This window comes from Rutilus rutilus, assembly GCF_951802725.1.
Source record: "Rutilus rutilus genome assembly, chromosome: 1".
Taxonomy (NCBI): domain Eukaryota; kingdom Metazoa; phylum Chordata; class Actinopteri; order Cypriniformes; family Leuciscidae; genus Rutilus; species Rutilus rutilus.
In genome coordinates, this window is record NC_140209.1 from 41,079,655 (window position 1) to 41,103,404 (window position 23,750).

Below are 23,750 nucleotides of genomic sequence, written 5' to 3' on the forward strand. Positions count from 1 at the left end.
CCGCATGCACAGACACACATACACAAACACACACGCGCACACACATGTACGCACGCATACATACACGCACAGACACACACACACACACACACACACACACACAGACACACACACACACACACACAAACACACACACATACACACACACACAGACAGACATGCACATGCTACTACTTTTTTTTAGGTAGGCTATATACATAAACACGCAATACAGCCAAATTGCTCCACGTCATTTATTTTTGTGGAAAGCCAGTGCAGGCCTGAGCGGCGGTCATATTTTGAACCGCCATGCGGTACATCTAGTTTTATAATGTAATTTACCCCCCACTTTCAATTATTTTACTTCAATGAAAGGTTAGATTTTTGTGATTTTTTTTTTTTTTTTTTTTTTTTGAATGAAAGATCAAAAGGATAAACAATGCAGATTTCTTTTTTACAGCCATTTTTATCATATTTAACAGGGGTGCCATTAATTCTGACCACAACTGTATTATGATTTTTCGTTCAAAATATGTTTTATTCTATTTAATTAGGCCTATTAGTAAATACAAGCACACATCTGTACTGAGGGCAGAAGCAGGAAGAGTTTGGTTCAGATTATTAGCCTACTAAAAAATGCTTTCTAATTTCAGAGTCATCATGTTTTGAATATATAAAGGCTAATGCAACATAAGTGCTGCAAATATTTCTGACCTATATCAGCTGTGAACAATAGAAAGGCGAGATAAGTTTTCACTGGATCCATTTATTCTGACCAAAGTTCTTTTGATCACATGAACATCGCTGCTTCGTGTGGGTTTTTTGGTCAGTAACTCAAAGGCATCAGTCACTGTGTCAGTTACTTCGGCTACTGGGGGAAAGGGACCAAAGTCACCGTTTCCTCAGGTAAGTTATTGCCGTTATTTTCTGTTATTTACTTTTTTTGTTTGTTTGTTTGTTTATTTTAACTTATTTTGAAAGGTAAAGGTAAAGGTAAACATATGATATAGCTGCTATTTTTGTACAATATCCCCTGGTAAAATGTCAGTGTGACAATGCTTTTGACTAGGGAAAGGAACAATGGTCACTGTCTCGTCAGGTAAGAAAAATATCCACCTACCAAATCTAAGTAGCTAATCTAATTAAAAACCTAATTTAAGTAGCCTACGATAAATGTGTGCGCAGTTATTTTGTCGAAAAAAAAAAAGAACGTTTTTTTTTTACATTAAAGCAACATTTCAATGTCGAGATTTTCTTGTTATGCTATTAGACAATTAAAGTCAGGACATTAGTCTAAAGTAATTTGCTGAAACGCAAATATTCATATTATGAATAATTAAATTAGAAATAATTGTATTTGTGCATTCAAATAAAACAAGGAATTGGCTACAGGTCGTTCAACAGACTCTGAGCGTTGTATTTTTATTCTGCACTGTAACATTAAAAAGATATTGTGTAACTGGGCTTTCGACTACTGGGGAAGCGGCACCAAAGTCACCGTAACCAACAGTAAGATTTTATGATTAATTGCAATGACATTTGTGTCGTAAAAAAGACAAAATTTCACGTGTGTCCTATTATTTATTTATTTTTATTATATCTTTAACAGAGTTTTCTATTGCAAACTGTCTTAATTTAGCTGTTGTCCATTTCATTAGATTTAAAAGACTACATAGGCTAATTTTGTAATATTGTTCATGTTAAAAACGAACAAAAATACAACAGTAGGCCTAGTTATTCTTAAACGACTCCTTTCGTTGTACATTATTATCTCATGTGTTGCCTTAAACTGCTCAATAGCCGCTGAAAACAGCCGGAGCATAAATATAAGACTAAAAATCCTAACTAAACTGTAACGTCTCGTTTTAACTTTATGCACTGATATCCACTAATATAATGTGTTATATTTTAAGTTGTTGATTGAATCCCGATATTATTAAATAATATTAATATTAATATAATAATAATAATAATAATAATAATAATAATAATAATAATAATAATAATAATAAGAATAATAAGAATAATAATAAGAATAATAAACTGGCGTATAGCTTACTGATTTAGAAAGGTAGCCTTTATATGTCAATGCACGAAGAGGACAATTGGAGATTTAAAAGAATGTTTTTTTTGTTTTACAGCCGCTATTCAAGAAATTATTTCTAGCACAATGAAAATAAAATAATAAAATAAAAAACTCGGAACTTTTAGAAGTGCGAGGGGAGTTTGTTTGCAGTATTTTGGGGGCTATATTTTTTAATTATACATTTTTAGTTTTTTTTCATATGATTTCATAGTTCAAAGTTACAAACAATGCTTTTATTTAAAATTAATAACCAAAATACACATTTTTATTAAATTTGTTTTTTAATTTACACTTCATAAGTTACAAGAACTGTTTAATTTGAAACAAAATGAAAAGTCATTATGCAGTCATTATCCAGTAGCCTAATAAATTATTATTCGTTTAGATAATCCTTTATTTATTAGCCTATGGGCCTATGTCTGATAATAAATATGACTGTATATATGCTATATGACATACAGCATCTACACTGTTAAAAATAAAGGTTCTTAAATTACATTGATGGTTCCATGAATAACCTTTAACGTCCATGGATATTTTCCATTGCACAAAAGGTTCTTTAGATTGGCTATTAAAATGTTCTTCACACTAAGAAAAAATATATATTTTAAGAACTGTTCACTAAGGTTCTTTGAGGAACCCAAAATAGTTATTCAAGGCTATCGCTGTGAAACCTCCCTTTTGGAACCTTTAATTTAAGAGTGTAAGAAAAAAAAATGTTTCCACTAATTTTCCGAAATTCCGAAATTTTATGTTTTACGCGACCGACTAAGACCGACCAACAGTTAACCAAGGCTTAGCCTAACCAGTCTTACTTTTTTATTCAAATTAGACCAATTTACTTGTTAAAGTAACTTACTTAAAAAAAAAAAAAAAGGTATGACCAGTCTTAAAGAAGAAGAAAAAATGACTCACTTGCAAGGCAGTCTAAATTTTTTTTTTTATTCATTCATTCATTGGTTCATTCGTTCTTTTGACATGGCCTAATAGTGTTGCATATTTAGCCTATATGTTACATTATGTTGTAGTTTATTGTCTGAGAAAGATGCAATGTCTCTACAGCTCAACCATCTCCGCCGAAGTCAATCTTCACCCTGTCTCAGTGTTCTGCTGATTCTGATGGGTTCCTCACCGTCGGCTGCTTGGCCAGAGGTTTCTCACCTGCGGACTCACTCACTTTCAAGTGGAAGGATACCACTAAAGACCTGAATACTTTCATGCAGTATCCAGCGTTCGGGAGAGACGGAGACTACACCAAAATCAGCCATATGCGTGTGAAGAAAAGCGACTGGGATCCTGAAAACCCTTACACATGTGAAGCTTCAAATTCCCAAGGCACTAAAACAGCTAAAGTAGCTCCACCAGGTAAGTCACATCTCTGAAATGTCTAACATTTTACACGTCACATTTTAGCTACTTCATGTCTCTTTGTTATTGCTGTTGGGTTCAGTGTTATGTATATTGCTGGATATTGTTTCTTCGTGGAGGCTCATGTTTGAATAGACATTTTAGCACACTCTTATAGTTTTGTCAAATCATTGATTGAACTTTTTTAATACCAATGAACCTGCTTTTATATTTTTGTGCATGTCAAGGAGTTGTCCTTTATCAAAGTCTAATGACAGTAAATGTTTTACACTAGCTGAGAACAGCAAGGCTATAGATCTAAAAAACATTAGAACAGAAAAGTACATAATATGCTTAGTCCTTTAGAAATACTTTTTCTCTGACCTCATGCCAGGGAATACAATGGCATATGAGATTTCTTCTTGTTTTATAACAAAAGGTAAAAAAAAAAGTTAAATATAAGTATAGGCTACAACATTTAACATTGATGTTCAAACTCAAGAGCATCTGTGTGCTTTGCCTAATAAAGCATGTTGCACTATTTTCTTGCTTTTCATGTCCTCTCTGCTTTCTCCTGTATGTTGCCAGCTGCAATGCCAGATCAGCCTGCAACTGTCTTCTTAACAGTACCTACAATAAAGGAGTTAGAGAATGGGACAGCAACCTTCTCGTGTTTAGCCCGGCAGTTTTCGCCTAAAACATACTCGTTTAAGTGGTTTCTGGATGATACGGAGACAAATGCGATAGACACCCATGACACAAGTGAGAAGAATGCCTCGGTAACCTTGTATAGTGCCACAAGCATTTTTCAAATCAGTGTCTACAAATGGACGAACACAGACGTCAAAGTTAAGTGCGAGTTCGACCACAAGATGGGAAAGCAAGTCAGAGAGGCCCAATATACAGGTATGTTTTCTCTTGAGGCCTGTGAATGTTTCTTTATTAATAAGATGTTTACCTCTCTCTAAATCTGTTGCATGTCTGATTTTTGTACATAGCTTCTATGCAAGACTGCAGCAATATTGCTGTTGATATAGTCCAAGTTACATCCCTGAAATGTCTAACATTTTACATTTGACAATGTAGCTAATTCATGTGTCCCTCTCTATTGTATTGCTGTTGGGTCAAGATTGTGATGATTTTCTTTGAGGAGGCTCATGTTTGAAGAGACATTTTAGAACAATCTTTTAGTTTTGTCAAATCATTGGTTGAATTATTTAATGCCAATGAACCTGCTTGCTGTTGTGATGAACTAACTTCTATTTCAAATTCACACAAAGATACATTATTTTAAACTGATACCAATTCACAGATATAGACAAATCCCAAGGAACACATGAAGTCATTATTTTCTTTCTTACTCCCTTGTAGATAAACTCACACTGACGCTGAAGCCACCAGTTGATAGAGAACTTTTTGTCAATAATAAAATTGTCTTGGAAGCTGTTGTTTCTGGAGATGTAAAGACAGTGCAAGAAGCTTCAGTGTCATGTGAAGTGAACAATGTAAATGTCAGAATGGAGCCTGGAAATGTCATTTCTAACGACAAAAAAACCCACAGATTTGAAGTTGATTACGATAAATGGTTTAAGGGTGAAATTGTCACCTGCACCATCCGTGACAGAGAAATCAAGCAGATGATCCATTTGAATAAAGGAGGTAAGTCAATTTAAAGCTTTCAAATACCTGACTTTGTGGCTCTATGTGCATTTGTAGATGTTGAAAGGTTGGAAATAAGTTTACTGCCTGCAAACCTGTTTGAAATGCTTTCGCTGTCAAAATGCTTTGACTGTCTTGAAGCTCTATTGTTATTCATTTTTGTTTGACTCTTCTGTTTGTTTAATAAACCTTTATAACTTCTAATTCAGATGAAAAGGAACCCAATGTTATCATTTACAGACCTGATCTTGACAAAGACAGTGTCTCTCTGGTGTGTGAGGTCACAAGCCCTAAACTTGGTGATGTCCATATCATGTGGAGAGTGGGCGAACAGCCTTACATAGAAGCCATAACCAGCGCTCCTATTCATCAAAAGTCTGTTCTCAGCATCTTAACAGTGTCAAAGACAGAGTATGAAGATCCCAAAACCACCATCGCCTGCGCAGTCAAACACGCCAACATGAAGAATACAAGGGTTCCATTACAAGTGACAGCAAGCAAAAGTAAATGTCCAGAATGTCCAGTTTGTCCAGATTATTAACTTTTATCTGTTCGTTTGTTCATTTTCAGTGCTTATGCTCCCTGTTGCTCACTTGTCAGATTATCTGTCTTTAATGTTTTTGTTCATTGGTCATTGTTCTGGTTTTTTACTTAACTGCATGTGTCAAACTTCAAAGCCAAATTCATGCTCATATGCTTAATTTGTTATTGCATGAAAATAAATATGAACAGAAACATAGTTATCATAGTGTGAAAAAAAACAATAGTTTTCAAGAGCAAAAATGTATTCTGACCTGTGTGAGTTTAATGTGTTTGTTAAAATTGCGCATTTATGTTTTGTCCTGTGCTTACTGTACTACTGTGTTCATGTCCTCTGATATAACAGTTTCATGTTGTATGTTTCAAATCAAAAATATTTCATTTTGGTTTGACATTTATGTTGTTTTACAATTTTAAGCAATAAATCTTTGTGTTTGCAACTCTGCATGATTTAGTCCAGCTTTTATGGTTCTTATAATCAGAAACTTTGCATACTTTACATTCTGGTCCTGTTTTATCAGTATTTAGATAAATTAGAATATTATTGTGACTCTGCACACAGTAAAGCCACTTATGGTGACCACCAAAGTCACCAGTAAATATTGACATTTAAAATCAATAAGGCATACAGATGTTTTCTTGTAAGGATGTAGCAATATTTTATGCGTACTTGTATTATTAGTATGTCAGTATTAGTTAATGTCTGAGATTAAGTTACTTGGGAAAAAATAGCAATATGCTTGAGCATATTTTTATAAAGTTTATGGTAAAATGCAGAAAAAAAAAAAAAACGAGTAAGAGACAGAACAATGTTATATGTTTGTCTCTTCTGTGTACATTTAGCAGTTTGTGCAAATGAATGTGTGTGAGTACACGTATGCAGTACATGTGGCCGCCATGCTCTTAATTATTCACTAACTAGAAGCCTAACAAGACACATTGTACTTTAAATTCAGGATGTGTGATTTATGTTTGCATATACGTACTGGACAATGCGCTTATCCTGTTCAAATGCCCCATGTAAATGTGTTTTCTTTTCCAGGTGAGCCACCTGAGCCAGAGAAGGGCTTTGCTCTGAACTGTAATGAAGATGTTCTGGAGGAGGATGAGTTCAGAAGTCTCTGGTCCACTGCCACTTCATTCATCTTCCTATTCCTCTTTTCTCTGACATACAGCGCTGTACTTAGTCTCTTCAAGGTAACCCAAACATTACTAAATTGACTACAGAGCTTTTTAAATATGATAAATAAGATACTGTTACAATTATATACATAACGGCTTCACTTTGGATTGCATTATGTAACTAAAATGTTTTTTTTTATTATTGACCTTATTGACTTTTTCCAGATGAAGCACTGATGATTTTTTTCCGAAGACTCCAAGGTTTCTTATTCTGATGTTGAATCTACATAATTTGCCTCTATTCACACATTTTTGAAGATATTGACAAATATGCACTCAGTCTTCACACACTCATCAATAAAGTCTTATTTTGTCTATTCTTTCAGGTTATCTAGATTATTTTCCTTCAAATATTTTATTTGGCAAGTGACATTATCTTGCTGTTTCAGTAGATGTTACAGTGATAGGTCCTTCAGAACATAAAATGTGAAAGCATTATATACTGTATACATACACTGAAAAATGGGGAAATGCTAAATTTATTTATTTATAATTACAATAAAAGAAAGACTGAAATAGCATTTTCTTGAAAATCATACTCCTGTAAAAAATAATTGAATCTTAATCAAGTTAATCAAGTTTAAATCATAAATCAATTTAATCATTTAATTATTTCATCTGTCAAAAAATCAATTTTATGACTTTAGCATGAGGGCAAACATATATGTGGGTCATTGACAAATATGGTTACAAAAAAATATTATTATTTTTAAATCTTTTCAAAAACGGATGCAATGCAAATGTTTGAGTCATGAACAATGTGTTTAAACAAGCTTCAGTTTTTAAAAAACATTTCAAAGTGTTTTTTTTTTCTCTCTCTCTTTTTATGTCAGGGTACAACCAAATATAGTTGTACCACCTGACATGGAAAGTGTACCAACCTACCCATACTTGAAATCAGCAGTTTTTACCAGTATTTGAGAGAGATCTACAAATCTTTTCACTCTTCCACAAGGATCCGTGTGTGCATTTAAGCCCTCGTGTTTGCCATGTTTCTTTGTCAAGTATTGTTTCGTGTAACCACTGGTGGTAAGCGCCATGTCTATTTTCCTGTTTTTGTTTTGAGTTTCATGCCATGCCTTTGTTTTATGTTTGATCTTGTTTTTGGATATTAATAAAACTGCACAGTTCTACAACTTGCTTTCAGTGGACTCCCTATAACAGTTCATTTGTTCAGACAGTTGCACTTGACACATTAGGGGTTTAAGATAACAAAACAAAATGATATGTATTATTTAAATGTACTAAGAATTCATTCAAACTAAATGGGTTTTATAGAATAAAGTGATATATGCCATGCATTTATCAAATTATTTCAAAAGGAAATAATGCACTTGGACACAAAAATATGCACATCATGTCATCTACCTCTACATTTCAGAAGATTATCATAGAGTAAAGCTACTAAACCAAACTGATTAATAAAGTAAAGCTTTCTAACATCATTGGAAGGTTTTGAGGAGCGTCACATCCCCAAAAGATGTGTTTTAAAAATGTATTTCTGTTCTTTCAGTTGTTCTGAAATTAAGACAGATTAAACTGCACACAATGACATATTCCTAGAAAAGCTTTAGTTTAAGGCACTATTGCAATGTAGATCTGTTTCTCTCAGTTTCGGTTGTTGTATGTATTTGAATATTTTGTCTCTGGGGATTGAGAATCACCCAAGCAGACGGAGCAGCTGCAAACTTCTGAACGCTCAAGGAAACGTTTTAATAATAGCCAAACTATAATAAACTTATCTACACACAATATCTTAAGCTTGATGAGCTAAACAATTCACAACAATTTGCAATGCTGTAAAATGTATAAATGTATTTAATTGTAACAACATCCAATTATGGATTTTTTGTGTAGTCTACATTACAGCTAATACTTAAGATTTATTTGAATTATATTTTGTGGTCCATCCAAAAGTATGCCAGTTGAAATATTTGCTGAAAAATATTTTAATCTCCAAGTAATGTTGCTTTGCTTTTATGCAAATGTGGTGGGCAAATGTTTACATTTTAAACCAAAGCCTGCAACAATTAAACATTAAATATATATATTATCAATCCTATACCATGGTTTATTTTACTTACATTGCTTAGTTTTTTTTTTACAATTGCAAAGTGTTTAGTACTTTTTCCTAAATTCTTAACACAGCAACACGCCTGTATCAAACAGATAGTCAAATAGTTAATTTTCTGTCCAAAACCACATTTTGTTACATTAAATACACATTAAATACCAACTCTGCATTTCAAAATGAAAAAAAAAACTTTTTCTACATACACTAACTCTATCAAAACAAGGCAAACCTGATTCAGTATCTAATAATTCTGTCAAAACACCATCTTCTATCCACCTGGGATATATAGTTAATAATAGCACTGAATATCAAATTACTAACAGTTGATGGCATTACAAAAACTGCATTACTTGTCATGTTTCAGTACTCTCTGCAGACCTACAGGCAATATAATAATCCACTGTTTTTTTATAATTCACTTTCCTTATACTTTCAACTATTCTTGGTTGAGTGTTGAATGTATGCATTTTGTTGGCAATATACTTTCTAAAAGTGAATGAGTCATTACTCTATAGAATGCACAGTAGGAAAAAATAGCAAGTAATTGCTCAGGGCACTGGTCAGATGGGTCCTCTACTACGCAGAACTTCAGTTGAAATTGCCTTGCAGGGGTGGGGGTGTCGATGGTGCCCCCTTGGTAGTTTGTGCTCTTTCACAGACCGTAACAGAAGATCCAACATATGTGGTTTTTGGTTCTGCATGTGTGAGAAAAAAAAACATAAAGATGCAGAATATCACACATTCTTACTCCTGTCCCCTTCCTCTTCTCCTCCCTTGTCCTGAACTACTCCTGTCCTCCCTCAATATTCCTCTCCCTTGTCCAGATATTACAGTTTTTTACAATCGCTATAGGACACAGGTTTCAATACACTTTTTTCAAAATCCTTAACACAGTTCTCATAACCAGATTGGCACAGCAGTTAATATCACATTCAAAATGCACTAAAGGTGACGAAACAATTCATTCAGGTCTCAAATCAACTCATTCATTCCAGAACATTAACAAAGGTTGACAACGAACAAACAAACTTTGTCACTCATAAAACAATGACCTAAGAAAATACAACGGGCAGCAGTACAGTATTTTTTCTTTGACACTCTCAGTCTCTGATGTTTATAATTCACTTATAAATTGGCCTGTAGAGTTTTGGTGATGTTTGTGTCTAAGTCAGAAAAGAAGTGATGTAATTTGAAAGATGTAGTCATTGAATACATTTTGTGCCAAAGCAAAGACAAATGATCCCCAGTTTAGCTCACACAGACTGATGTTGTGCTCATGTGAAAGGTTTGAGAAATGTGTCCAAGGGATTGTAAAAATAACTAAATAAATGTTTTTTTTTTTTTTTTCTCCCTCTCTCAATCCACATTGAACAAAACCAATTCTAAGAGTCCCGTTATTACTGTGTGTGTCTGTGTGTGAACTACACTGTGTGTGAATTATGTAATGGAATAATTCAGCACCTGACTATGTCTCCAACAGACTGAGAGTGATCTGTTTCTTTAAAATGTTTATCAGCTGTTTCAACATTTTTTTTAAATATTGCTGCTGTTGTTGCAGAAGTAGAGGCTTTATACTATATTTAAGGTTTGGAACATGATGTCTTCATCTCTGGCATGCTGTGTTTGACAAGAGAGATCCATGATTTTGGTATTGTGTGAGCTTGTGTGAGAAGAAAATGTAAGCATTTTAGAAACATGTTAACTGCATATTGTGTGAAAATATATAAAAAAATACTAGTTAAGTTCAGAATTAGGGCCCAAATTTAATTTAAGCCTTAAAAAAACATAATAAAAACATGAGAAATAAAAAAAGAGCATCCAGATAAAGAACAAAGAGGCCAGGGAAATATGATTTTGCACTTGATTTATTTAAATGTGTTTTCAATCAATGTTACTTTAAAAAATACATTTAAAATAAAAAATAAACACACAAATACTTGTTACAATACATAACTAAAATGTTTAAAAGAGCACGTTTCAAACTTGTGCATTTTCGAAATGATGCACAAGTTTCATGCATTTGGATGAGGAGCACAAACCTGCTTGTTTTTGTAAAGTCCTTTGCGCCATCAAGTGGTAAAATTGACGTTAACCGGGAACAGTGAGAAAAACATATTTGAAATGTTACTATTTTTCTCAATTGATTTGACACATTTCTTCAAATGAATGTAGTTGTTCTCAAAACAATTAATACAGTTTAATATTCACTGCATAATGAAGCCCTGCAGTTTATTCTAGTAATGCATTTATTAAAAGTAAATACTATCTTCAAAACTACAGGTGTGTTCTCTATTGTTTTTTATAACATTATCAGCCATACAAATACACTAATGAAGATGCATTGTTCATTGGTCATCCACCTCAGTGTTCTTGACTTTAATTCTGAAAAATGTTTGGACATTTACAGAACTTGCCATGCTAAGGCTGTCTCAAAACTACAGACACTATCAGCAATCATAATACTCATAAAAATATACATGTAATGCCATATAACACTATGGATCTGTTTAGCTTCTCCCAAGAAGAGGCCATGAGCGTGACTCCCATGCTTTCTTATTATTTGTATAACAATGTTTGTTACTTTTGAAAAAAAAAAAATATATATATACAATTGTGATTACTGTGTAAATTTCCTGTGATGTGTGTATTATCAACCCTGCAGATACCAGTTTGGGGCCTACTGAAATCATTCCATGTGCAATTGAGTGTTAATTGTTTTGAAAGCAGTGATCTGATCTTAGAGAAGAAAATCTGTTGTAGATCTAATATTCATTTAGAACATTTATTTTTTTTAAAGAAAGAAAAAGAAAAAAAAACGCATGAAAAACAACTTCACTGTAATGGCCATACATGCATTTCTGTCAGGACCACTATAGTCAAATATGATTGACAATTAGCATACAGTTAGGATTGCCAGTAGGCCTATGGTTCTGTTCTGGTAGAGAACTCCCTGTGCATTCATGAAGCCTAGCATGGATAAGAGCAGAGAGGGCAGCAATAACTCCACTTAGGGTAAACAGAACAGAGCAAACATGAATGTATTGCAGCAGATAACATTAATTCAAGATTTTAAAGTACTACATAATTCGAGAATTTATTCTGATTCAAGGGGAAGAGGAGATGGGGATGGAGGAGGGTAATTAGCTCCTGAGAAACGCGATAGCTGTTGATAATACTGAGGAGCTTGTATACAGTGATAGACATCCTATTCCTAAGCCTATTATTGATTTTTATTTCCACTTCCCTTTTATCCAAAGAGACGGAACTATCTGCACTGTATTTATCAACGAGAAATACATCATGCTAAAATAATCTGTCATATAGGCCTACTGTGGCTCACATTATTGGGGTCGCTTGCAAGTCGCAGCAGCACGAATTACTTGACCAGCAACATATTTCTGCTTCAAATATTGTGCGTAGTTAACAGTGAGTGGTGGTTTCAGACATTATTTTATTAAAGTGCATTTGTCAGTGCCGCACTCGTACTGACTCTTATTCTGCCTGAGTGAAAGAAAAGCTCGTAGCTTACTGAAGGCGGAGCGTTTTGACCAATCAGATGAATGGGGCGTTTCAGCGCCGCCCACGTGTGCAAATGAAATATCGAACCCATAAACCGATTTGTAAACCACTAACGAAAAATGAAAAATAGAGCCAAAATCTCATTTTTCGTTCTTTAAACTAAACTAAAAAACGAATAAACGAACAAAGATAAAGCTTACAGCAGTGTCTTCATACATTAATAAAAAAAATAATAATAATAAAAAAGCAAAACACGCCTAATGCACATTTCTTTAAGAGAAAGTACACCGCAGTCTTAATCCAACGAAGGTGGCTTAAACGCGCCTGCTGCCGTGAATACGACTCCCCACTTCGTAAATACGAACTTCCCAGTAGGACTTGAACAGATGATATATGACAGTCTTGCGCACATCCTGTCGCCTGACCGCACTCTCTCGAGTGGCCAAGACTAGCAAGACGAATTAAAGTGTTTTTACTTTTTAGTTTTACACAATTTAAAAGGATTTAAAATGTTTTTATGACTCATGCTAATAGCTTTATTAGCAGTCTGGCTTTTAGGGAGCATTAATTTGCCTTCTATAGAATTTAGGCTTCTATGTGTTTTCAGGTCATTGGTTGAATAGAATTCAGTAGGCCTAATTATATGTTGTTTATTCTTTGTCTGGTACAGTCTGCTATATATTTGACTGTGCTTATATTGACATTTCAAGTAGGCTATTTGAAGGGATGGAAAAAAAATTAAGCGGCCCATGAATAAACATAAGTATTTGATATTGTTTGGACCATTGTGCAATACAGCGGCCACAGTGATAAAAGTTATGACAAAATCCTCAGTCCAAGACACAAAAATTGGTTAACCGTAAAAAGGTTAACCTTTTCATCTGTAATGGTCCACAGCTTAATATAGTCTATTGGCTACATTTCTAGTTTAAATAAATTCATGGCATAATAATGGCATTGCACATCTCTCAAATATGCCTTTGAACATTTTAAATGCTTATAGCTTTATTTAAAATGTGCTGAGTCCATCAAGAGGTTGTTGTAAAGCCTGTTGCATGAGGAGAATTTGAGGTGGCATGCATCACTGTGCATGGAATGGCCACAGTGAAACATTTCATTTCATAAACCCCTTACAATTAACAATGACCTCTTAAAACAGTCCTCAACAAATTAGTGTATTATTTTTTTTATGGCGTCTGAAAGAATTCTAGGACGGTAGAATATGACAGAAGGATTTCTTTGTTCTCTAAGAAGGTACTGGCAACATCTGTTCCTCATTATGTGGACCTCTAGGTTAGGATGGGAAATGGTCTCTTATTCTCCCTATTCTAACACAGTATAGGGTCCTCATTTGGCTCCAGATGTGCTTGTGGTAAGCTAGCCAGAAATTGACCATATGGACTTGTTATTCAATGTATTCCTATATGATGGAATGTATACTCTTATTGGTTAACTCTGTGTAACTCGCCTCATTATATATATTCAGACAAAAGTGCCAATAAAGTGAGATGAGATAACTTTCTCCCTCAGCACTGGGTCATTGAAATGAGGCATATTGGGACCACAAATCTTACAGCGTCATTTTAGATTATTATTTAAAAAATCTCAAGTTTACATTTTTAAGTTATACCCACATTTTATATAAACACTCAAACTAGCTCTTTCTGGTATATTAATAAATAGTGGCATTGGCATATGAAACACAGTATTTCAGTCAAATACAAAAATATCAGAAGCATCTGTAAATTAATTATCATAGTGAATCCAATTGTTAAAATAACATTATGCTTTTCTTCTCTAGAGGCTCACTTCCATTTGGTTTCCAACAATAACCTTGTTATTTTATATATTTAGAATAAAAAAATATATTTACTTTATTTAAACCACACTCTGCAAGCAGACTCAAAATATAGACTGGAACTTAAACACCAGGATATGATGAAAAGCTTTCTTGTGAGAGGTCTGTTTTTGTTATGGACTGTCACTCTGTGTATACGGGGTGGGGCACAGTATTTTAGTTCACAACAAAAATGTCAGAAACATCTGTAAATTAATGATCACTTTATCCATAATGTGTTTCTCTTTTTCATCATCATGTTTCACCTTAAGGCTTCACACAGAGTCTTCAATCTACAAGAAAATTAAAAAGGTATTATTTTTATTGTTTCATTTTTGATTTTTTTTTGTATTACTTTACCACCAACTGGCATCACAGTTCAATTAGTTATAGATCCTAAATGATATATACATTCTGAAATAGAACAGAAATAAATAAAGAGATCTTTAATCATTCCGCTTTTCATTAAAAAAAAAAAATATATATATATATATAGGCCTATATTATTAAATAAAAAAGAGATGAAGAAGGGCTTTATAATAGAGTTTGGCTCCAAATGTTCTACATCTTGTACAACAATTTTAAGGGGCAAACCTCAATATGACATGATCTATGTATGAAGATGCACCTTTTTGTACAGCACTCTGCAGCACATCTCCATTGAATTTACTGCATGTCATGACTCCTGAATATTATCGTATTGAGTGTGTGTATTTTGATGCCTCTTTCCCTAATATGCCATCATTATTATTTTCCTGCTATACAACCTTTTCAGTTTCACTAAAACCTTCACATCTCCATTCACAATTACACTATTACACTGTAATAATTTTGTTTGGTTTATTTCGTAAACTTAAATTACTGTGTTTATCCAATTGATTTGTCAAATGTATTTACATTGACCAATATATATATATCAACTTTTGGGAGTAGGCTAAGTAAAACTCAAAAAAGCCCATTCAAAAAAGAAACAAAATATGAGACAGACACACAGTTTTTTTTTATTTTATTTTGTATTATGCCTTAAACAACATATACAGAACAATACAGCAGACAATATAAAGACAGGAAAAAAAAAAAAAAAAAAAAAAAGGCCAAGACCTTTACATTACTCAAGTATTTTGAAGACAAAACATAAACGGACAGTTTTAATAGCCTTTCTATTAGTGCTACTTTGAATAGTACAAAGGTAATTTTCCAATTCCTTAAAAAACACTGTAAAACAGGGTTTTCTGTTAGAAAATTTACACTTATGGATGTGAAACTGTTAAAGAATAAACAGATTAATAACAAAGGCTTCGTTATTCACATTATCCTGAGTAAAATATCCAAAAACTACATTTTCAAAAAGCAAAATAAAATTAGAGAGCACCTTTTCTGTGATAAACACAGAGAATTCATACCACAGCTTTTTAACAAAACTACAGTGCCAAAAGACGTGAGATACAGTTTCCAATTGCAAAGAGCAAAAAGAACAAAAAACATCAATATCCTTCTTAAATTTACTAAGAAAATGTTTAACAGGATAGAATTTATGAATAATTTTGAAAGAAATTTCTTTTACCTTGTTTGTAACAAAAAACTTATGAGGCAATAACCAAACACTTTCCCACTTAGAGTTTCTAACAAATTTAGCCCAATAAGCAATAGAGCAAGGCTTGGTAGTAACCTCCTTTAACCCTCTGGGCTTCTTCGCCCGAAAACGGGCGAAAACTTGAACGTTTCGAATTGTTTAATTTTTTTGCTTCATCGGATGGGGGTGAAACTTGGTGACTTTTGTTTTATTACCTATATGAACACACAAAAAAATCAAGGAGATGATTCTGATATGTTAAAGGGTCGTAAAAACGGGCGACATAGGAAATGAATGGGAAATACGAAAAAATAGGAAAACTCAGAGAAACTTTTGGTGGTACAAGCTACAGATCAGCCACTGTGCTGAAAAAAAGTGTACAGCAATGAAGTGGTGACACTCTAAAACATCAAGTCAAGTCAAGTCAAGTCATCTTCATTTATATAGCGCTTTTAACAATGTAGATTGTCTCAAAGCAGCTTCACAGAGATAAGCGTATAATTTAAGGTAACAGAGATTGTTTCGGCTTTACAGCAGAGTTAAGTTATTTCCATCTAAAGTTAGTTTTAATTGATTTGGTTCCGTCGCAATGATCATTTGTTATTAAATTAGGGGCCGCTAAGACGACACCATTCTCTCTACACAGACTTTAAACGCGAACCTGTGAGAAACGCTGATGGCGGTCACATGCGCATTTAGAATGGGTTCTATAGTTATGTGCGTTAGAATATACGCAGGTTTGGAATTCCCTACAAGCCAAGCCTAAACAAAATACTTGTCTTTCCTTATAAATTTTGATAAGGAATTTTATTTTATTTGTTGCTTTGGGGTAGGACCGCAAGACGAATTTTCCCGACAACGCCTTATCTGTAGAGTGGTAGTGGGATCCTCCATAGGGAGAGACTAGTTGGCACTTCAGCACTGCGTTGTCATCGGTCCAGGTGAAGGTCCTTCGTCAGATCTGGATACGGCCCGGATCCGGCAGGCTGCAGGAAAAACCTTGGGATAAACACAGACACTAAAATTAGCGTAGATGCCATTCTTCTCATGATGTAACGAGTACATCAGGATTTTTGGGAAGTGTTCCCGGTTCCGGCTGACCTAATCTATGCAGCATAACATTAAATTATAGAAGTCTATAATCAGAGGTGGAAGTAATTACAACTACTCACGTTACTGTAATTAAGTAGTTTTTTTGGGTACTTGTACTTTTTTGAGTATATTTTTAAATCTGTAATTTTACTTGTAGCCTACTCAAGTACATATTGAGCTAAGTAATCTACTTCGCTACTTGTAAAATCACATTTCGTTACTGAGTACAATTTGAATTGATATTCAAATCTTTGAATGGCATTTCGGTAGCCAATAAAAATATTCGATCGTAAACGGACCAATAAAACCCCTGATATTTGGCATGAATGAAAGCCGCCGCAGTCGCAGCAGGTTTTGAAGAGCTGATCATGAAGGAGGCGAGGAGCTCAGAGTGATTAATGGCTGGACTGAAAGTTTGGAACAACAAACTACATAGTAGTATTGTCAAAATATCTATATTTTACCAGCTGCGCGTTCTCATTCTCTCATCTCAACGACAGCGAGTTTGACACACCCGCCTCCTCTCAGCGCGGGATTGCAGGTAGGCCTATTTCGCATAATTTTATTAATACCTGCAAGTTTCTATGGCATATTTTAATGGCAAATACCACGAACAATATTATAACGCGAGGGCACATTCATGTAATCGCAGAAAACTGGACGCGAGCTCTCAAATATACGAACGAACTGGACTCGGATATTGAGTGTGCGCTCTGGTGGGCTCTCGGACTGTGTATCATGTGCAATCGCGAATCTCTCCAAGTGGTTCTCACTGCAGACTCAAATGACGTCCAGCTCCAATCTCTCCATGCTCTTGAATTAAACGCTGTCAAAAGTTATGAAAAATCTAGTCTTTTTGCAAATTAAATTCAGTTTGAATTGAAATCAAGCTTCCTTGCTGTGTGTGAGCTATTGCAACAGTTCACGTTACCCTATTGTAAAGACAAATACACTGAGTGAGTAAATATTAGATTATTGTAATGGTTATTGATCAATGTTTAAATATGTAAACAAAAGCCTAAATTAAAATCTCACCTTATAAAGTGGACATGTCTTTTTAGAAGACTTGAATTAAACTTTTCCATTCAAATAGATTACTGTTACAATGAGTGTTGTGCTTTTCAATGCTTGAAAATAATGATTGCCTTGACAAAATGGATGGACAAAAATGTAGATATTAAAATATTTAGTATGTAGTAGTTTTCCCGATGGTATTAAAAATTATAGGCTAGGCCTACTGAATATTGACGTATTTCAAGGTGTCATATTGAAGTTAGAAATTCCAGTATCCACTAATTAATGTCCTTTGACAATAAGGTAAAAACGTGTTAAAAGTAGCTATTTTCTACATAAATCTATGATTTTGTTGAATATTTTTATTGGTAATGCATTAACTATCGCCAGCTAAAAAGTAATTAGTAACTAGTACTCTGAGTAGTTTTTGAGAAGAGTAATTTGTACTTTTACTTAATTACTTTTTTGACACCAGTACTTTTACTTGTAATTGAGTATTATTTCAGCAATGTAACGGTACTTGTACTTGAGTACAAATTTTCAGTACTCTTTCCACCTCTGTCTATAATGTATTATGTGAAAGCTAGGTCAAAGAGATGTGTCTTTAATCTGGCTTTGAACTGACAGAGTGTGTCTGCTTCCCGGACAATGGTAGGAAGACTGTTCTAGAGTTTTGGTGCTAAATAGGAAAAGGATCTACCGCCAGCAGTGGATTTTGATATTCTAGGTATAATCAACTGGCCGGAATTTTGAGATCGTAATAGACGTGACGGACTATAATGCGTTAAGAGCTCGCTCAAGTACTGCGGAGCTAAACCATTCAGTGCTTTGTAAGTAATCAGCAATATTTTAAAATTTATGCGATGTTTAATAGGGAGCCAATGCAGTTTTGACAGAACTGGGCTAATATGGTCATACTTCCTGGTTCTGGTAAGAACTCGAGCTGCTGCGTTTTGAACCAGCTGTAGTTTGTTTATTAAGCGTGCAGGGCAACCACCTAGTAGAGCATTACAATAATCTAGCCTTGAGGTCATGAACGCATGAACTAATTGTTCCGCATTTGTCAATGAGAGCATATGATGTAATTTAGATATATTTTTAAGATGGAAAAATGCAGTTTTACAGATACTAGACACGTGACTTTCAAATGAAAGATTGGAATCAAAGAGCACACCCAGGTTCCTAACCGACGACGAAGACTTAACAGAGCAGCCATCAAGTGTTAGACAGTATTCTAGGTTATTACGTGAGGAAGTTTTTTGTCCAATAATTAGAAACTCTGTTTTTTCAGAATTTAGAAGTAGGAAATTACAAGTCATCCAATTTTTTATATCCGCTATGCATTCCGTTAATTTTGTGAATTGATAAGTTTCGTTAGGTTTTGAAGAAATATAGAGCTGAGTATCATCGGCATAACAGTGAAAGCTAATGCCATGTTTCCTAATGATATCTCCTAATGGTAGCATGTACAGAGTGAACAGCAGCGGTCCTAGTACTGAGCCTTGTGGTACGCCATACTGAACTTGTGATCGATGAGACATCTCATCATTTACTGCTACAAACTGATAACGGTCAGATTTTTTTTTTTTTTTTTTTTTTTTTTTTTGATTTTGATTTTAATGACCACACAGCCAAGCTGGTGGAATTTGTTTTCAGTACAGCTCTTTGGTACAGGTTCCAGCATTACATTAAACAAACAATAAACATATAAAATAAAATAACATACATAAAAAATACAGACAAACACATAGATACATAATAATACATAAGGGGTCATGCTTAATCCACAGTCCTCAGCCTTCAGAGTTCAAAATGTTTATAGCAATTGGGATGAAACTGTTTTTGAAGCGAGTTGTTCTGGAGGCGATTGTCCTGTAACGCCTCCCAGAGGGCAGTAGCTGGAAGGCGTAGTGTGCAGGGTGGGTGATATCAGAAATTATCTTGTGGGCTCTGCGTAGTGTCCGTTTGTGGTAGAGTGATTCAAGGGATGGTAGGGGTGAACCAGTGACTTTGGATGCTCTGTTTATGATACGCTGTAATTTCTTCCGGGAAAGTGTTAAGACTGCCAAACCAAACTGTGATGGATGTGGTGAGGATGCTTTCAACGATGGCCGTGTAGAAGCGGAGCAGGAGATGAAACCTTACTCTGAATTTCTTGAGCTGTCGGAGATGGAAAAGTCTTTGCTGGGCTTTTTTGTAGATATGATCTGTGTTGATTTTCCATTTGAGGTTGTTGCTGATATGGGTCCCAAGGAATTTGTATGTATCAGTAATAGAGATGGGTTCACCTTCAATGAGCACAGGAGTTTTGGGGGATGGCTGACGTCTTAGGTCGACGATGAGTTCTTTTGTTTTTGATTTATTGAGTAGGAGATCATGGTCTGTACACCAGGTCACTGCTTGGTTGATCTGTGCACGGTATTCGGTTTCTTGATTGTTGGTGATGAATCCTATGATGGTTGTATCGTCCGCATATTTGTATAGGCTGACAGAACTATGGTGTGATGTGAGCTGGTTTGTGTAGAGAGAGAATAGCCAGGGTGAGAGAACACAACCTTGGGGTGCGCCTGTACTGAGGAACAGAGGAGAGGATGTATAATTGTTAATCTTTACCTTCTGTTGCCTGTTCCAGAGAAAACTGTGAATTCAGTGACAGATGCATGGGTTGATATTCATGTCCAGTAACATATTAAACAGTTTGACCGGGTTTATTGTATTGAATGCAGAACTGAAATCCATAAACAGGATGCGGGCATATGTATTTGCGGACTCAAGGTGGTTCAGTATGTGATGAATTGCTAAGTTGACGGTGTCCTCAACTGACCTGTTGGCTCTGTATGCAAATTGGAATGGGTCCATGAGGGGGGTGGTGACGGTTTTTAGGTGATTGAGTATGATGCGCTCAAATGATTTCATGACTGCTGATGTCAAGGCAATAGGCCTGTAATCATTGAGGCAGGAGATGGTCTTCTTGGTCTTGGGAACCGGGATGATAATGGATTCTTTGAAGCACTTGGGTACTAAGTTTTGACAGAGGGAGGTATTGAAAATATCGGCGAAGACCTCAGCCAGTTCTGCAGCGCAGTGGTGGAGAACGGTGGGGCTGATGTTGTCAGGGCCAGGGGCTTTATTCCTCTTAAGTCCCCTGAAGGTGCTCCTCACCTCCTCCTCGTAAATGGTAAAGGGGGGGGGGGGGGAAGGGGATCGGGGGGAGATGGTGGTTTAGCCGATACCTGCTCAAACCTCCCATAAAAGAAGTTGAGTGTTTCAGAAAGCTGATTATCGCCGTCAGGTATGGGGGTGGGTTTCTGTTTGTAATTTGTCATGTTTTTAAGTTTTTTCCAGATAAAACGTGTATCATTAGTGGTGATTTGTTCTTCTAGTTTAGTAGCATAGTTGGATTTGGCTCTTCTTATTGCAGATCTCAGTTTGTATTTGGAAGCCATATATTGTTCTTTGTTTCCTGATAGATGAGCTGCATTTTTCTCCTTTCTTAACTGTTTAATGTCTTTGTTAAACCACGGTTTGTTGTTATTGTAGTATTTGAATTTTTTGATTGGTATGCACAGGTCCACACAGTAATTGACATATGACGTAATTGTGTCGGTGACGTCATGGAGATCGCCTGCAGCATGGAAAACTTCCCAGTCTGTGCACGCGAAACAACCACAAAGTTTTTCGATGGCCTCAGGGGACCAGCACCGGACAAATTTTGATGGTGACTTGGAGGATTTAACTTTTTGTCTGTATTGTGGAATTAGCAGCAGCATTGCATGGTCGGACCTGCCCAGCGGAGCCCTCGGGAAAGCACGGTAAGCCTCTTTGATGGCAATATAGCAGTGGTCCAGCGTGTTGGCCCCTCTGCTGGGGCAGGCTACCTGCTGATGGTAGCCAGGGAGTTCAGACGACAGATTAGTCTGGTTAAAGTCCCCGAGGACAATGACTGCTGCGTCCGAGTGTATATTTTCCACTGAGGAGACGTAGTTGGCTAACTCGGCTATGGTGGTGATAGCGTTAGCCTCAGGTGGAATGTACACACAGATCATGATTACTGACCTGAACTCCCGTGGAAGAAATTATGGTCTGCATTTGACAGTGAGGTATTCCAGGTGAGGTGAGCATACATGGGTGAGTTCTGTAGAATTTGTACACCAGCGTTCATTGATCATTATGCAAATACCACCACCTTTAGACTTGTGTGATAGTTTGGGTGATCTATCGGCACGGTGTAATGTGAAACCTGAAAGTGTTACCGCTTGGTCAGGTACTGATTGATCCAGCCAGGTCTCTGTCAGGCAGATGGCAGAGCAGTCACTGTAGTCTTTGTTGTTTTGTAACATAAGTTGGAGTTCATCCATTTTGTGCCGGAGGGATCTAACGTTTGACAGCAAAAGGGCTGGGAGCGGTGGCCGGTGAGGGCGTCTCCTGAACCTAGCAAAGGTTCCTGAGCGACGGCCTTTTTTGGTCGGCAGCCATGGTGTTGAGTGGCTTGATATGTTTAATTCCTGTAATTTCTCCAGCAAGGATGTAGATGGACCCAGATCACTGTGAGAAGTGTATCTGAGGTGTAGAAGCTCCGATCGAGTGTACTGGATTAAGCATGACACTTCACAAACAAGTAACGCAGATATTAAAATGACAAACAGGAACACTGCTTGTACTGAGGCAAGCCTCACGGCGGCCATCTTGAAAATTCATTCAGATAATCCGGACTGGAAATCCTCGCAGATATCATTTCTTTCAAGAAAGGAACACAGTTGTGAGGATACTGCCTTTTCTAATATCTTTGACAGAAAAGGTAGATTCGAGATCGGCCTGTAATTGACTAATTCTGAAGGATCAAGTTGCGTTTTTTTAACAAGCGGTTTAATCAAAGCCAGCTTAAAGTTTTTTGGTACGTATCCTAGAGACAAAGACGAATTAATGATATTAAGAAGAGGATCTATGACCTCTGGAAGTATTTCTTTCAGTAGCTTAGTCGGTATAGGGTCTAACTTACATGTTGTAGATTTAGATGATTTAATGAGTTTAGTAAATTCTTCCTCTCCTATAGCAACGAATGAATCAAATTTTTCCTCAGGGAGACTACAATGCACTGCCTGATGCGATACTGTAGTAGACGGTTGCATAGTTATAATTTTGTCCCTGATATTATCAATCTTATAAGTGAAGAAGTTCATAAAGTCATTACTGCTGTGTTGCTTGGAAACTTCGGTGCTTGAAGCTTTATTTTTCGTTAGTTTAGCCACCGTTTCAAATAAATACCTAGGATTATGTTTATTTTCTTCTAATAGGGTTGAAAAATAAGCAGATCTAGCAGCTTTTAAAGCCTCTCTGTAAGTAATTGAGCTCTCTTTCCATGAAATGCGAAATACCTCTAGTTTTGTTTTCTTCCAGTTGCGCTCCATTTTTCTGGCTGCTCTCTTAAGGGCCCGAGTGTGCTCGTTGTACCACGGCGTTGGACTATTTTCTTTAATCTTCTTTAAGCGCAACGGAGCAACTGTGTCTAAAGTGCTGGAAAAGAGAGAGTTAAACGTTTCTGTTGTAATATCTAGTTCTTCTAAGCTATCTGAGATGATGAGATGATGAAACTGATTAGGAAGATTATTAATAAAGCAATCTTTAGTAGCAGAAGTGATAGGTCTCACATATTTGAAACACGGAGTCGGCTTTGCAGCCTTGGCTAAATGCAAATTACACGAGACTAGATAATGATCTGAGATGTCATCGCTCTGCTGCAGAATTTCAACGGCATCCACATCTATTCCGTGTGATAATATTAGATCTAGAGTATGATTACGACGATGAGTAGGTCCTGACACGTGTTGTCTAACTCCAATTGAATTTA

The 23,750-nt window shown here is 35.7% G+C and overlaps 1 protein-coding gene and 1 gene segment (V, D, J or C); both read left to right on the plus strand.

Annotated features, from left to right (window-relative positions):
• LOC311299655 (uncharacterized protein) overlaps positions 1-23,750 on the plus strand; it is a 424,501-nt gene that overhangs the window by 242,172 nt on the left and 158,579 nt on the right. The gene's annotated exons all lie outside the window — the stretch shown is intronic.
• Positions 227-7,484, plus strand: LOC311299837 (Ig mu chain C region membrane-bound form-like). The segment is given in 8 exons: positions 227-354; positions 633-885; positions 3,128-3,430; positions 4,001-4,318; positions 4,784-5,071; positions 5,281-5,574; positions 6,654-6,808; positions 6,959-7,484.